The following is a 16929-nucleotide window of genomic DNA, read 5'->3' on the forward strand; positions in this document are numbered from 1 at the left end:
GATACTTGTTTGTTTGCTTCTAGAAGCATCTTTGAATCTAGGGAGATTATTCTTGTCTGCAAGAACGATTTTTCCACCATAACACCGAGAGGTGAAAAATGATCTGAATCAACAAGAATCTTCTTCCAAACTCCCACAATTATAAGGAAATCATCCAAAGAGGGGTAAGTGGCATTTTTTATCCTCACTCTCCATGCAATTATTAAGTGAAATTATGTTTATACAAACATCATGTAGCAATAGTAGAGGTAGCCCTTTTGAAGCTTGGAATAAAGTTATCCTCTGTCTGCCTAGAAAAGAGGCACCAACATCCTCACCCTACCTTGAAACTATAGGTTACTCATAACACAATTCTTCACAACAAAAAAATCTTTGAAATAACTTGAGGAAGCAGCAATAGGAGCCATGGGAGGAGGTTTCAATAGAAGGGAACCCACAGACACCAACAGAACGCATCAACATCCTCTTTTCAGACATATCTTTCTAATCCACCAGTGGATGAGATTATTTGAAAAATTGAAAGGGTATTATGATGAAGTAACCCATGAATTTTCCATGGCACTTCACTCTTAAGGAGAAGAAAGTGTCACCACTGTTGTAAGGGTACTTTCCATCCATTTGAATGCATATATCATTACTAGAGTGACCATCATATCTCTGGGATTCAAATTAGGGAAGTAAGATAGAATATAAGCCATCACAACCAAGAGAAATTTCTTCCTCCCTAAAGAGAAGCATGTTGAAGACAAAAATGGAGTAAGAAGGGAGAGCCTCCCTTACCCTTGGGATGAAGTGGCCTATAACATATTCAAGTACATATCTTGTGAAGGGAGGTTGAGTGTTGTATATAATTATCAATTTAGGGTACAAAGGTTCCAAACAAAATTTCCCATTCTAAGAAGGCTTAGTGTTCCATATTTCCTCCTTCAGTCCATGATTGAAATGAGCCAGAGGGTGAGGGAAGGGAAGCATATATACATTTCCCATCATGGCCTCATAAGGATCACTGTTATGAATGCCTTAAACCACCTCAGGAGCCCTGTATTGTGGATTGATTTTGTGGATAGTGATTGGGAGGCCTTCATTGAGACACAAGCCCAAACCCTAACACAACATTAAGAGACCACAAAATCTAGTGTTGGGGTAAGCAATAAGAAGAAGGAGAAGCTAAAGAAAAAGGAGAAGAAGATAAAGAGAAATAAGAAGAATAATAAGAAGAGGTTGAAGAGAAGGAAGATTAGGTGGAAGGAGAAGCTAGAGAAGAGGGGAAAGAAGGAAGAGGGAAACAAAAAGTAGCGGAAGGGACCATTGGAGAGCCATCTAGACCTCAGAAAAAGGGAAAAAAAAGACAGCAGATAAGCCTCTCATAGGGGAATACATAACAATAGGTGGCTACTACTCTAGAAACCCTTAGCACACTTATCAAACTCAAGAGGAGGTAGGTCATGTAAGGCCCCTTATACTTTAAAAGAAGAAAGAGCACCAGGATCAAACAAGGGAAGCCTCAACCTCCTTCAATAGTCCCAATCACAATTGATGAATCAGTTAGCCACCGAGAAGGAGAATTAGGATGATTTGTAGGGAAAATCAAGGAGGCAACCCCCCTCAAAGCCAAGGGAAGGCAGCCTTTGACACCCATGAGAAGGCCAACCACTAGGGTAGTCATAACTAAACAACTCAAAGCACAAACTGCCCTATTATAGGAAAGAATAGAGTTGCTACGGGAAAGGACAGAGCTACTATAGGAAAGAACAAAGTTGTTGTAGGAAGGAAATGAATTGCTACAGGATAAGGAAAAAATTCTACAAGAAATAATAACAGCACCTCAAGAGGAGGGAAAAAGTCCACAAGGACTCCAAGAGCCCAATCCAAAGCTAGATCTTGGGTCCTATTACAAGTTTCTTGAAGCAGGAAGAATTTTACCTAAAATGTTTGTAGTTACCCTCCCATTTGAGTTAGAAAAAGAGAGGAGTAGAACTCATTGGTGGATGTAGATTGAAAAATCCAAGAAACTATAGGATGTGATCTTCATGGAGGAAAATATGCAATAATTGGGTAAGGAAATGGATGAATTGAGGATAAAGGAATCAGTCATGAAGGAGTAGCTACAGTTAGAAATAAAGAGGCTGAGAGAGAAACAACAAGAAAAGGAGGCACAACTTGCCACCATGGAAACCTTTTCCATGGAGGCCATCCAACGCAGGCATCCATGCAAATCATATTCTATTTTTTTCAAAGAGCAATGGCTACGATTCCAAATCAATACATTGGCACAATATGGCTCTCTACCACTTCAGTATTATAGGAGGTTCATTGGCCTCTACCAGCATGTAAGCATTGAGGATAGGGAAAAATTGGTTAAATTATATATGCACAACATGATCCTCACATACATGAACTTTTGTGACCCCAATTCAAGATTGGGGGATGCACAACTAATGGCACTAACCAATTGGATGGCCCTTAAAGAAAAAAGGGTTGAGGAAGTAAAGAAGGTTATGGCCAAAGAAGCAAGTGATCCCCTATACATCATAACAGGGTTAATAAGCCCCAAGGTTGTTGTCAAGTCATAAAGTGGTATAAATAAATTAACATTTATTTTGTCAATCCTGGTAGGTAAACTTCGAGGTGAAACATAGTGTCTGTAAACTAGTTCTTGATACTTTCCTATAAAAATCAATCACAAAGAATATACAGGTAGTGATGAACTATGGTATTGCATCAAGGATGTTGCAACTCCCAAGGCTCTCATCTTAAATTATCAACCCAGGGTTCGTGCAAACTTAGAGGTGACAGTGTTATATGCACAGTAGGTTAAGTTCTACTCATGTCAACCTCGGTCATTGGATCATATCAAGGCATGTAGAGACCACTCCTTTAGCTAACTACAAATAGAATTTATATGAAAACATATCATAATTGCAAGGAAATGAACATTATTCTAATTGCATAAATGAAAGTACCATTCATTAAATGTAGAGGCTACTTGTAACTACAAGAAAGGAAAAGGCTACACTAGTTGCAGAAATAAACCATGCTACTCTATTTGTAAACTAATCAAATCAATGTTCTACTTCCATGAATCATTAATCTAATTTCAAATTGCTTGAGAAGAAGAAATTCAGTCTACAACACATGACTAGGGGATTCAGAAAAAACTAAGTCTAATCTACTTGTTGTTTTGTGTTTGCAGAGGGTGAAGGATATGTTTTTAGTGGGCCTCGAGACTCCCTAATCATAGAATCAAATCTCGAGGGCCATTATTCAACTTCAAAAGATAAAAGTCAAGATCCTAGGGAAAATCTAGCTCAATTTGGATAGTGCTACAAGAGGCTCTGTTTTGCTACAAGAGCGCCTTGTTTTGCCATAGGAGTGGGTTTGAGAGATTTTTTAGGGTAAAGAAGGTGTTATGAAGGTCAAGTAAGGTGGAAGAGGATGAATTAAGGATGTGTGAGGTCTTTTTCCAAGCTTACTGCCCCTCAAAGGCCTATCTTGCACAAAAGTTCATGCCCATGGTGTCCTTCATTGACCTTGAAAAGATGATATTGGTGGTAGAGTTTGTGAGCAGTATGAGGTGTCTAGAGGGAGATTGGAGATGTCTAAGTGGATTTGGATGAGTGTGAAAACCCCTGCAAACTAGTAGAAGCTTCTGCATACTAGCGATCAAGAACATACGTCTACTAATCAATATTGCAGTAAAATTAATCAAAGTGGAAAGGATGAGTTGAATTTTATTTCTTCAAGATCTATTCTATCCTACAACATGCATCTAATATATTTTCCAAATCATGTTGCTAACTCCTAAGGTGTATAAACCAAGCATGCAAAAGAATTTCAATCCAACCTAGCAATTTCCAAGAAATCATAAACACATATTTTTGCCTTGTTGTTGTAGACTTTTCAACCACACTTCCCACAAGAGAGGTGGTGATCAAACCTGCAACTACAATTTTTGCAATATAATGCCTACTTAAACAAGGAAAGAAATACAATGACTTGAACAAGAACAAGGAAAGAATACATGAGAGGGACTAAAGCCTCTGGGTTGGGCCCTAACCCAATGGTTCCGGCCCTCTTAAGCTAACTCAGATGCATATCAACAAAGGACCTTTCATTAATAGAAAATAAAGTGTGAATACATAGTCTCAAAATGAAGACAACAACCTCAAGTACTCAGCTTTCAATTGCTTTTCCTAGCTCAAAAAGTTTTAATCCTAATGAGCCCTTAGGCTTGTTTATTTATACAAAAAGTGACTGAGGGGCAGCTCCCATGAGAGTAGGATTGCTTCCCTCCAAAATCTTGAAATTGGTGGATCTAGTTCCCTTAGATCTTCACATGCACTTGAGTTCCTCGACTGCCAGTGGAATATGAACTATTGGTGATGAATCTTTGTACTGAAGTCGAGTTGGAGAGTTAATGTAGTGGAAAATCCTCTTATATTCTCTCTAAATGCCTCCAACATGCCCCTGCATAGTAAATATTTCCAAAAATGCTTCATTTGCCTGCATATTAACCACATTAGGCCATAAAATATGACAAGCACCCTTTAGTCTTCCTAGTAAGTACATTATGGCTACAAAATGTAAATTAATGTGAGAAAAAACAAGTTTAAGGGCTGGAGGATAGCACAATGGGCCTCAAAATATACCTATTGATGGGACCCATCAGGTATATCCCAGAGTTGATTCACCTTATACTGAATTCCATATTCTTAAATTGAATTTTGACTTGTTGACACAAAGTTACAGATTCAGCAAATATATCACACTTCTTTACCAGATTTTCCATCTGAATTAACTACTCCTCAAAATCAACTAAGAATGTTTAGAAAATAAATTTAAATTGAATCAATGTTTTCAGTTATATAAGAAAATTCTAGTTAAAATCGCTCTTTTTATTCTTAAAAGCAAACCAAATTATAAAAATCTAATTAATTTAATGATTCAAAGCATCAATATTTAAAGTAAAGTCAATATAATAAAATTACTCAAAGGCACAAAACATGCAGGATCTTGTGTGATTACAGGATCACTACATGAGTCCTATAATTACTACAGGAATTCATGTATGATTACAGGATCGCTACAATAAATCCAATAGTTATTATGGGAATTCCTGTTGTGATAACATGATGACTACAGGAATTCTCAGCACGTAATTACAACAAATTCTAACATGCGATTACAGGAACATTAAATAATTACAGGAAAAATAGAGCATGTTGTTCATCACATATATCACACAAATTATAAATAGAAGTCACACCAAACCATGTTAAAGCTTAAAAACATATAATAGAAATATGAGCAGCACATACCAAGGGGCCCTCCTAGTAAGTGTTGTCGTAAAAAGTTATGAACAGTTACAAAATCATAACATAAATCCTCCTTGTATTACTAGAAAAACAAATGTTTGATATCACAAAGTACGTAGGTTTTTTTAAGTCTCTCTCTCTAACCCTCATATATATCATCTATCTACTTTTATACAAAAGATGATTTCTTAACCGAGATGCCCAAATCAGGGTTAATTCAATATTTTTATGCCAAAAATAAACTTAATACAACAACTTCAATCCTATAATGTGTATTCTACTTCTGAATTTGTTGGAGAAGATTATGGCAGTCCCATGATATTCTACTCAATCTTGTTGATTTGATACTCCTTCCCTTCACTAATGGATCAATCTTCTATTATAAAAATCCTCCTTGCTGGTGTGGAACATATTTGGTGGCTTAACTCCAATATTGACAAATTTTGTACCTTTCAACCTCATTAGTAATGAAAAACCTTTTTATAAACATTTAAGGATTAAAAAGAAAAGAATAATATTACAAATGATTTTTACCTTAAACTTCATCCTTTAAATGCCAAAAATTGGTAAAATGGTGTGAGATGGAGGTTCAGATGAAGGTATTATATAAAAAAATATTATGGTCATGGATATGGAAATCTAAGCCCAACATTTTCCACCCAACTTATGTTTTTGCATGAACATATGCAATTAAAATTGGAGATCTTTCTACCAATACCTTGATCATTAGCAAAAATTGTTTTTTCTTTCTTGCATTTCTATCAAAAATTGACCTCCCTACCGTCTTGAATTGATCTAGTTGCTTGAATAAGAAGATTAAGATTGGTATTAGAGGTTTCTGCTCTATCAACTCTTTCTTTCAATTTTTCTTTCAATCCCCTGATCCTTACCGTCAACCTTTTATTTATTTGAATGTTGTGGAGATTTTCTTGATACATATCTATGTATTTCCTTTCGAGGCCTTTGTGTTTTTCTTTGTATCTATAAGCCCTATCCTTCAACATTTCATTCTCTAATTTTTTTGTTTCGTTGACCATATTATCCTTATGTAAATTATGTTTCAACTTCTCAATGATCTTATTCTTTTTCTTCAATTTATTCAACATAATGTTTATCCGATTTTCATGGTTTCTTTGTTCTTGAAATTTCTCGGATGGCTTTCCTTCATATCCCTCATGTTCTTGCTGTGGTGATTGACTTTGGAGTGAGTATTCTTCTTGTTCTTGTTGAGGTACTTGACTTGGTTCTACATAGGCCTCCTCAGTACAATCTCCCCCGGTATATATTTCTTGTTCATCTTGAAGTTTTTCTATTTCTTCAGCTTGCACGTCCTTGAGAGATTCCTCTTGAAGTTCTTTAGTTTGTTCAACTTGCACCTCATTGATAGCTTCCTCATACAAAATATAGCCTATAGTTTTAAGTTTCTTAGAAAGTCTTTGTGATTTAACGGGGGTGTATTCTTCTCCATAGGTTATTTTAGCAACTGCATTTGTCCCCCAGTAAGCATGCTACCAGCTGTTGGCACTCGGTTAGAACTGGCTCTTTCTTTCTTGCCAATAAAGGAGGAACCAATAACCTCTAGGGATGGTGGAGATTCTTGCTCCTTTTGTTTATCTTGTAACCCTTGTTCTATGGATTTTTCATGTATCTCATGTTCTTCGTCCCTATTTTCTCAATTTGATTTTGGCCCTGCGATTCTACATTGTTGTTGGTGAATTGGGTTTTCTGGTTCCTCTAGTACATCCCCTTCAATTTGTCTCTCATCATGGTCCGAATTATAATCGTTAGGGTTTCAGGAGGCCCTACCTCTTCAACTCCAAAATGGTTCCTTTGTAGAAATTCACTCCATGTTTGATTCAATCTAACCAATTTGTCTAACACAAGTGACTTAACTAAACCATGATGATACAAAAACCTTTCTTTATTTCCTTGGAATTTTTGAACATTGACTGCCATTTTCAACAAACTTTTAAGCAAGAAAAACAAAAAATCTATCCTTCTATAATTGTTTTTTATATGCTCCATCAATCGTATATGGTAGAACCCCGGATGCGGGTGTTACTGCGGTCATAAATGGCTCTGACGCCAACTGTAACTACTGCGTACTGCATGCAGCAGAGCAGCGGGGCTCCCCAGACCTTCACCTCAGGTAAAATGGATGATCAGCGTTTCGAGGGCAACGGTGGTGTCTGCGCATTTATGGTTTACTTGGTTCGAAGCATGGCGAGGATGGTTATATTCATTACCACCCAGCTCTTCCCTTTCACGATGTGTTTCAATTACTCTGGTTCTGAGTTCTGGTTCGCGAATTCTCCTGGAAGCAAGAGAGTCCTCCTTCTCAGAGGCGCGCCTTGCAGGTTTCAAGCACGTCTCAGGGGTAAGCAGCACACTCATCCTTCTCTGGCTCACGCATTTCACTTTTCTATTGCGCTCTTTGCTGTTTCTGTGGTTTCCGTCGCCCTTTTCTTGCTATTCATCATGGGTCAACAAGGGGGCAGGAAGAGACCCAGAGGTAATCTTGGTGATGGCTCTCGACTTTCTCCCAGTAGCTCTGATAACCCTGATCACTCCCCTGCTAATCTCCCTCCACCTCAGGCGAATGTGCAGCCCTCTAGCTCTGTTCGTCGGCCTCTCCCAAACAATGCCTTTCAGACCACCCATTTTAAATTCCAGAGTAACCTCAACCGACCTCTGATCTCTGCCCACATCACCTTAATTATCTCCGAGGAAGAAAATCATATCCATCCTTTGGCTTGCATTGCTCCGGAACCCTCTCAAAGCAGCGAGCAACATCTGACCTTGGACAGCCCAGAGAAAGCGTTGGTGGAACAAACAGGCCATATTGATAACCCGAGAATTACTCTGCCCCATGTCGATACTCTCCCTGCTGAGGGGGATGAAGCTCTGAATGATTCCAACCGCCCAATTTTAATCCCTGAGGACGATAAGGTCGGCGATGAAGTTCTGGGGGTGGCTAGTGACCATCCAGCAGATGAGAAGACCTCTGGCGGGAGCAAGGAAGACTAAGGCCACGCGGCACTGTTCAGTATCTTTTTGCTTTTTGTCTGTCAAGCAGATGACTGTTTTCAGGTTTCCTCGATAAAACACATGGCTTATCTCCGTCAGCTTGAAGTTTTTTCTCAGATCCAGGGCAGAAGCAATGCTTTACAGGCAGACTTGCAATGGCTTCTCGCTTCTATGCTCTCATGCACAATCTCTCTCATCTTCTGGTCCTTATCTGAAATGTTTTTCTGTTATGAAATTTTTTGTAGCACCTATGCTCAGAATCCTTACATTCTGAGTCGAACTTGTTGTGTACAGAGGCCTCATGACTCTTCTGAGGTCTCGCTTACATGTAAAAATATTTTTATTTTAAGTTAATAGATAATAGTCTTTGCCGAGAAAAAAAAAAAAAAAAAAAAAATCGTATATGGTAGAGGAAGATAATAATTGTACCTTCCCTTGTAGGTCACATATTTTTGCAAGAAATAAGCAATGTCGGCCCATGGGGATTTTAGCCACAATCTTGATACTCCTTTGGTCCAGTCGACATTCCCATGTGCTCTATTTAGAAACTGCATAGTTTCTCCTTGCGTTATCCTCTTCCCTTTAAACCACTTCTTACCTGTTCATGGTAGTCTTGTAACCCTAGCTAGGGTTTCCTCTAAGACTGTGAATGTAAGGTCGCCAACCCTTGTTGTTTCCCCATTGAATGTATTAGCAAATTGTTATATGATTGTAGTATTATGCCCTTGAAACCTTTCAAAAAATGGGAGTAGTCTAGCTATGTGAAAATGTATCCTACAGGCTGGAAAAGATTCTAGGATAGTAATTCCATAAGGTTCAGTACGTACCACTCCTAAGGTTACTATTCTCAATCTTGTCTCTGGTTAGAAGGCTTAAACTTGGTTTTGGGTATACAAGGTATGAGACAAAGTAACGACACTGAGATTTATAGGATTTTTAAATTTTGAAATGGTTGTGGGTTATATCATGCAGAACGAAAATAATTCAATTTCCACTAAAAGTGTTATTTGTAACCAAGGGTAAAAATGCCACTTTTCATAATCATTGACCATAACAAATCTATCATAACGAGGAGCAAGTTGACACCATTAGACATTACGGGATAATAATTTCACAACGGACAAGTCGTCATGATAGCAATAATTACATAAAAAGGGCATGAAACATGGTAATAATGTTAAGTTATGGAGAGTAGCACTGGATTTATTTAAAAATAAAATCACTTTCTTTTAAAAATATTTTCAATTTAATAAATAAATGTAAATAAATTAGTTACCTCTTCATTAGCTTTCAAGGAAGTACAAAATGTGATCTTGCTAGTACCTTCACCGTTACTGCCATGATGGAGCAAAGATCTTTTGTTGCAGCTATCTTCTGACTGATTTTACAGGAAACCACTGCTTTAATTTGTAGGAATTTAATCTTTTCTTGCAGGAATTTGAAATTTGCTTGTAGGAATCTGAACCCACTGCTTAATATTGCAGAAATCATTTTTTCAATTACAGGAATATGGAAAGAAATGTTTATTTTGCTAATACTGCTCAATTTGTTTTTATCACTAATATCATTGTAAATTCTCTCCAATGCAATTTTCTAACAGAGGTAATTAGTCATAAAAATAATCTCTCTTCCAATAAATATTGAAAGTAATTAACCTCATAGATTCCTGTAATTAAAGAGATTTTACAGGAAACTCTTCTGATTTTGTTTTTATAGGGATTGAGAATACATGCTTTTAGAGATGCATGTATCTACAGGAATGTATAGAAATGTTTGTTTTAATTCTGCATTTACAGGAAACAATATTCACATTGGTTTTGAAAGTGAGAGGCTTTTTTTCTAAGTAGTGGTCACTTATTACCAAACTATAATATTTACATCTTTAGGACACTATCCTGTGGATTTTTATCAAGCCTGGGACCTTTAATGCTCGTCGGCATTTTCAATTTTAAAGTTTGAAAAACTTAAAGAAAACTCAACTACTATCCTATGGATTTTTCCCGAGCCTGGGATGGTTGATTCTCGTCGGTATTTTCAATTTTAGAGAGTCTAAAAAACTTAAAGAAAACTCTAAAGGGGTTCCTTTTCCGTTATTTAATCTATCAAAGCTAGATAAAGGAATAAACCTAAAATTGATAAATGTCCTTCTCATTGTTTAATGAACACAAGAAGGAATAGAGTTAGCTCATTATTTCAAAAATATAAATTCAGGATGAAAGGGGATGAGGGGTATTACCCCCTTTATCCATAATGTCCATCTTTGCATGCTGAAAATTTGAAACAAAATCATCCCTAAAAACTAGTTGATGATACAACTTCAGCCCATGGCCATTGACTATAAATGAAATGTTTCATTCATCAATTGTTTTTATTTCTACAACACCATTATCAAACACATTTTTTATTTTATAGGGTCCCAACCAATTAGTAGTAAACTTACTCTTGTCTTTAAATATTGATTCAAACAATAGGGCCTAATCTCCAACTTTGAATTATTTCTTCTTTATGAATTTGTCATGCCATTTAGCTCTTTCTTAAGAGTGGTTATTTGTAGAGAATCTAATTTCATTTCATCTAATTCGTTCAATTGTAAGACTCTTTGTTATTGTTAAATAGGGAGTCCATACAGGTGAAGATGGTTTTCGATAGAGGAGGAATAACCTGTTGAAGAGTTTTGTGAACCCAACGTTTCGGACTGCCAAGTGAGTCCATCATCAGGGGCGCGACATATTTGCTAAGTGGAGTCATGGAAAAGAAAAGCTTCCTACATATTTGCTAAGTGGAGTCATGGAAAAGAAAAGCTTGACCTTTTCCTCAACCATTTAAATAGCCTCTCTGACCATATAAAATTCACCATTGAAATTGAAAGCAACAACCAGCTTCCCTTTCTTGATGTCCTCCTAACCAAAAGAAAAGGGTCTCTTGGTTTCCAGGTCTATAGAAAGAAAACTCACACAGAAAGATATCTTCATGCAAATTCCCATCACCACCCTAAACAAAAAATTGGCATCATCAGGACCTTAACCACTAGGGCAGTAAGAATATCTGATCGTGACCATTTAAACAATGAACTGGACCATCTTCACAAAGTGTTTGAGCTAAATGGCTACAATAGAAATACCATAAAGAGAGCCATGCACCTATCCCTAAAGAAAAATAACATTAATATTAAGGATCAAAATTTATCAACTCATAAGGTCTCCCTTCCATACATAAAAGGTACCACAGATAGAATTTCCAAAGTTCTCAATAATCATAACATTGATGTTGCTTTCACCCCAGCTAACACCATCAAACAATTATTCAACTCTGTTAAAGACCCCATAAACCCTAACCTTCAGAAAGGTGTCTATGTGATTCCTTGCTCATGCGGCAAGGAATACATAGGTGAAACTGGTAGATCCCTTTCTGTTAGAATTAAAGAACACTCTGCTGACTTAAGAAGAGAAAGAATCTCTAAATCAGCCTTAGCTGAACATGTTCACTCTTCCTCTCATTACATCTGCATGGAAAAAGCCAAACTTGTTAGAAAAGAAGAACACTGTCTTAAAAGAAAAATTAAAGAAGCCATTGAAATAGAAAAAAGGAAAAATAATTTTAACCGTGATGATGGATTAAAATTGAGTAACACTTGGAAACCTTTAATAGAAATCATAAAAAACAATAATCACCACCTAGACTAACCCTTTCCCTCTGTTTTCCCTTTCCCTCTGATTAACTCAAAAACTTTCAATCATTTTAAAATCTTCTCTTAACCTTCCTCCTTAAGCTTTAATCTATTAACCTAATCAAATCATAAAACATTAATAAATTAATTAATCATATATTAATTAATTAATTAATCATACATTAATTAATTAATTAATTGATTTATTAAATTAAAATATATCATATATATACAATAATTATAACAATAACCATACATATTTCATCAAACCCTTTGTATACAATTAAATTAAAATTAAAAATCATATAAAAAAAAAAAAAATTGAAATATATAAAAATTAATAATAATTTAACAATCATATTAAACAAAAAATTAAACATAACAAATAATTAATTAATTTAAATATCATCTTTATGAAAATATATAATTAAATTATATATTAAAAAAAATAAAAAAAAATAAAAAAATAATAATAATAATTTTAATAAGATAATTAAATAAAACAAAGAACTTTTAATCAAAAATTAAAAGTTATAAAAATTAAAAAGTTATAAAAAAGTAATAATCTAATAATCATAATAATTAAAATTAAAATAAAACCAATAAATAATTAATTAATTAAATTTAAATTAAATTATATATAGATACATATTTTTCACAATATATAATTAAACTTAAAAAAAAAATAATAAATTAAAGCTATAAAAATTAATAAAAATTATAAATTATAAAAATTAATAATAAAATTTTTACAACTTTAATTAAATGTTAAAAAAAAAATTACAAGTTATAAAAATTAATAATAATTTAATAATCATAATAAAAAGATAATTAAATAAACAAACAAATAAATAAATAATTAAGTAATTAATTAAATTAAATTAAAACTTATATATATATACATATTTTTCAAAAATATATAATTAAACTAAAAAATTAGAAAAAGTAAAAGAAAATTAAAAATTAAAAGTTAAAATATATACATTAGTAAACACTTTGGCCGACCTAATTTTCTCACACCATTCTTCAAATACCTAGATATATATACCCTAAAACCCAGCTCATGGACACATCATTAATTAAAGATTATCTATTGTCGCGCCCCTGATGATGGACTCACTTGGCAGTCCGAAACGTTGGGTTCACAAAACTCTTCAACAGGTTATTCCTCCTCTATCGGAGACTCTTTGTTGTTGAGCTTCAAACAAGTTTAATCCTAATTCAGCTGCAATTTTAAAAGTTTTAACTTGAAATTCAATGGGAAAAAGTACTTGTTTTTCATACACTAGTTCGTGTGGGGTATGACCAGTTGTACTCTTCCATGTTGTTCTATATGCCTATAAGGCCTCAGGAAATCTTTATGCCCAATCCATTCGGTGAAGCTAAGCAATCTCTGTTAAGATGCCTTCTGAAGCCTTATTTGTATATTCCACTTGGCCATTGGCCTGTGATTGATAAGGAGTTGATTTCCAGTGTTTAATTTTATATTCCTTCATGATTGACTCAACTAGATTTGATGTAAATTGAGCCCCCTGATTAGTAACTATCTCTCTAGGTACCCCAAAATAAACAAAAATATCTTCAAAAAGAAAATCCACTATTGATTGTTCATTAGCTTTTACCAAGGCCTTTGCCTCTGCCCACTTTGTCACATAGTCTATACAGACTAATATGTATCTCTTCTTCTTTGATGATGGATTAATGGGTCCCACAAAGTATAAGTCCCATTTCTTGAATGGTTCTACAAGAACTTGTGGATGAAGAGGCATTTCATCGGCTGCAACTGGACGACCCATTCTTTGGCAATTGTCACAACTTTTCACATACTTTCTGGCATCTTTAAAAAGACTTGGCCAATAGTATCCTAGCTGGAGAATTTTATAGGTTGTCCTTTTATCTGAAAATTGTCCTCCACATGGCTCATCATGACATGCTTTCAATATATCTAACATCTCATCTTCTCTAACACATCTATGAATGACCATATCTACTCATGTATAGAAAAGATCTCCCTAAATCCAAAAGTATCTAACACTTTGTCTGATCAAGTTCTGCTTTTCTTTTGATGAAAAGTGTGGTGGAAATTTTCATGTAGACAAATAATTGGCAACGTTAGCGAACCAAGGTGTTATCACAGAAATTGCAAATAAATTTTCATCAGGAAAGTTGTCTACTACAGGAATGATCTCACTAAAGGAAATTTGCTACCTAATTTTCCCTTCCAAGCTTGTCTAGCATTGTGATATTAATTTCTTGTAATCATCAACAACCATCTTGTGATTCTTCCATTTGTTATTGGTTTTTTCATTAGATATCGAATAGCAGAATGATCAGTATGCAAAAATACTTCATAACCTATAATGTAATGACGAAACTTGTTAACTACACAAACAACTGACAAAAAATCCTTTTTTGTAACAGTGTAATTAGTTTCAATCGGAGTCAAGTTTTTACTAATATAATAAATGGCGTATGTTATTTGTTGTTCCTTTTGCCCTAAAACTAATCCTATGGTTGAATCAGAAGCATTTGTAGATATATGGAAAGGTAATGTCCAATCAAGTCCTCTTAACACAGGAATTGAAATTTCTTCTTTAAGCACATCAAAATAAATTTCGTAGTCATCATTCCAATAAAACTCAATATCTTTAGCAAGAATTTTGAACAATGGCGAGGCAATTTTTTATTTATTTTTAATAAAACATCTATAATACCCGCATGTCCCAAAAAGCTTCTTACATCTCTCTGAGAAGATGGAATGGGCAAGTTAAAAATTACTTCAACTTATGTGGATCTACCTTAATACCCAAGAAAGAGACATGATGTCCAAGGACAACTCCTTCATTAAACATTAAAAAACATTTTTCATTTCTTAAAGAAAGATTTGACTCTTGATCTTTTAAATAATTTTTCTAGGTTATCAAAGGCTTCCTCAAAAGTGTTTCTGTAAACAGTGAAACCGTCCATATATACCTCTACACAATCATGAATCCAATCAGCAAAAATAACCAAGATTTCCCTTTAAAATGTAGCAAGCACATTACAAAGTCCAAAAGGTAGTACTTCATAAGCATAGGTTCACCATGTGTAGGTAAAGGTTGTCTTATCTTGGTCTTCCAAGGCTATTTGTATCTGATTATAGCCACTGAAACCATCAAGGAAAGAAAAATACTTCTTTCCAACTAGTCTATCCAGGACTTGATCTATGAAAAGTAGAGGAAAATGATCTTTTAGAGTGGCCCAATTAATTTTCCTGTAGTCTATGCATACCCTCCATGTACCGTTCTTTTTAGGAACAATAACCAAGGTGAGACCCATTGGTTGTCAGATATTGGGTAGATAAAATCTACATCTAATAGTTTTTGGAGTTCCTTTTTGACAATTTCCTTCAATGCAAGGTTCATTCTTCTTTGTGGTTGTCTAATAGGTCTAACATTTTCTTGAATGTAAATATGATGTGTGCATGTATAAGGATGTATTCCTAGCATATCAGTGTATTCCCAAGAAAAAGCTTTGGAATTTTTCTACAATAACATAATCAATTGATCCTGTTGGAAATTTTCTAATTTAGAATTGATATTTAAAGTATTTCCAGGAGATATTTCAATAACTTTATTGCAAGGATTTGATATTGAGTGTACAAGAAAAACTAATAAATAAGTTGATTTTAAGCCATCCTCAATACATGTTTCTTGAAAATGTTGTCCTAAAAGAGAATGCAAAGAAAAATTTGGGGTTCTCAACAAAGCTATCTCAAAATTTTCAAGAAAATTTGCAAGATTTATAGGAATTTTAGAATATACAGAAATTTCAAAATTTACAAGGTTTATAGGAATTTTTGAGTGTAACAAAAATTCAAAATTCGAAGAGATTACAGGAATTTCATACTGTTGAAATTTTGCAAATGTTCTAAATTTACAAGAATAACAATTTGTTCAGAAATTGCAAATTTTTCAAATGGTTCACAATCTTCTGTTGTAGCTGATGTTCCAGATGACTGCCCCCTAAAATACTGTAGAAAATCAGGATGAGAAATAAAATGATCAATTTGATTTTCATTAGTATTTTCTTTAAGATTAAATGTTTTTTCAATGGTTAACAAAGGTTGAATTATTTCATCATCTGCTTCATTCTCATCAAACCAATGAACTTTCTTTAATTGTCCTTCTGTTTTGGTAGGGGTATAGAGTAATGTTTTTAATTTCGTCACCATTTGTTATTGTCATATTTCTAGAAAGATAGCTAACATATGCATCAACAGTTGCCAACCATGGTCTTCCCAAAATTAGAGGATGTCCTCCTAATGTGGATTTGGGTTGAAGGATCATAAAATCAACTAGATATGCCCAAGAGTCAATAGAAACAATGATGTCTTCTACAATTCCCTCGGGTTTAATTTTTGATCTATCAACCAATTCTAACATTGTTGGAGTTGGTATGATGTTATCTATTTCTAGGATATCCATGGTTTCTTTTGTCATCACATTTATGGTAGCACCCAAATCAATAAGTGTATTAGGAATAGAAAAATTGTTAATTGTTATTGTTACAACATGAATTCTTGGGTCAACATATTTTTCTGCAATGACTTTTGTAGTCATTAGACTTGCCAATTTACCTATGACTTGTATCATTGATGGGTCTTGTTTTCTTTTTCCACTTCTTTTAGTGCACAATTCCCTCTTTCTGTATAAATTGGTATATCTTGTATTGCTCTAAGTAAGGGAATCTTTATAGTAATGTTTTTCAATTCATCAATAATATCAAATTCAGGTATGATTTTTGGCACATCTTATTTTTCAAAAATCAATCTCTTAGGAAATGGAGTTGTCCCAAAAGTTTGAGGTTGCTCTTGTGAAGGGACAATTTGTTTCATTGTTGTTTTCAATTTCTCTTGTAAAGGGATTATTTTTGTTTTTT

Source organism: Pinus tabuliformis, chromosome J, assembly GCF_031772625.1.
Source record: "Pinus tabuliformis cultivar Carrire ecotype Pingquan chromosome J, CPIR1, whole genome shotgun sequence".
Lineage (NCBI taxonomy): Eukaryota > Viridiplantae > Streptophyta > Pinopsida > Pinales > Pinaceae > Pinus > Pinus tabuliformis.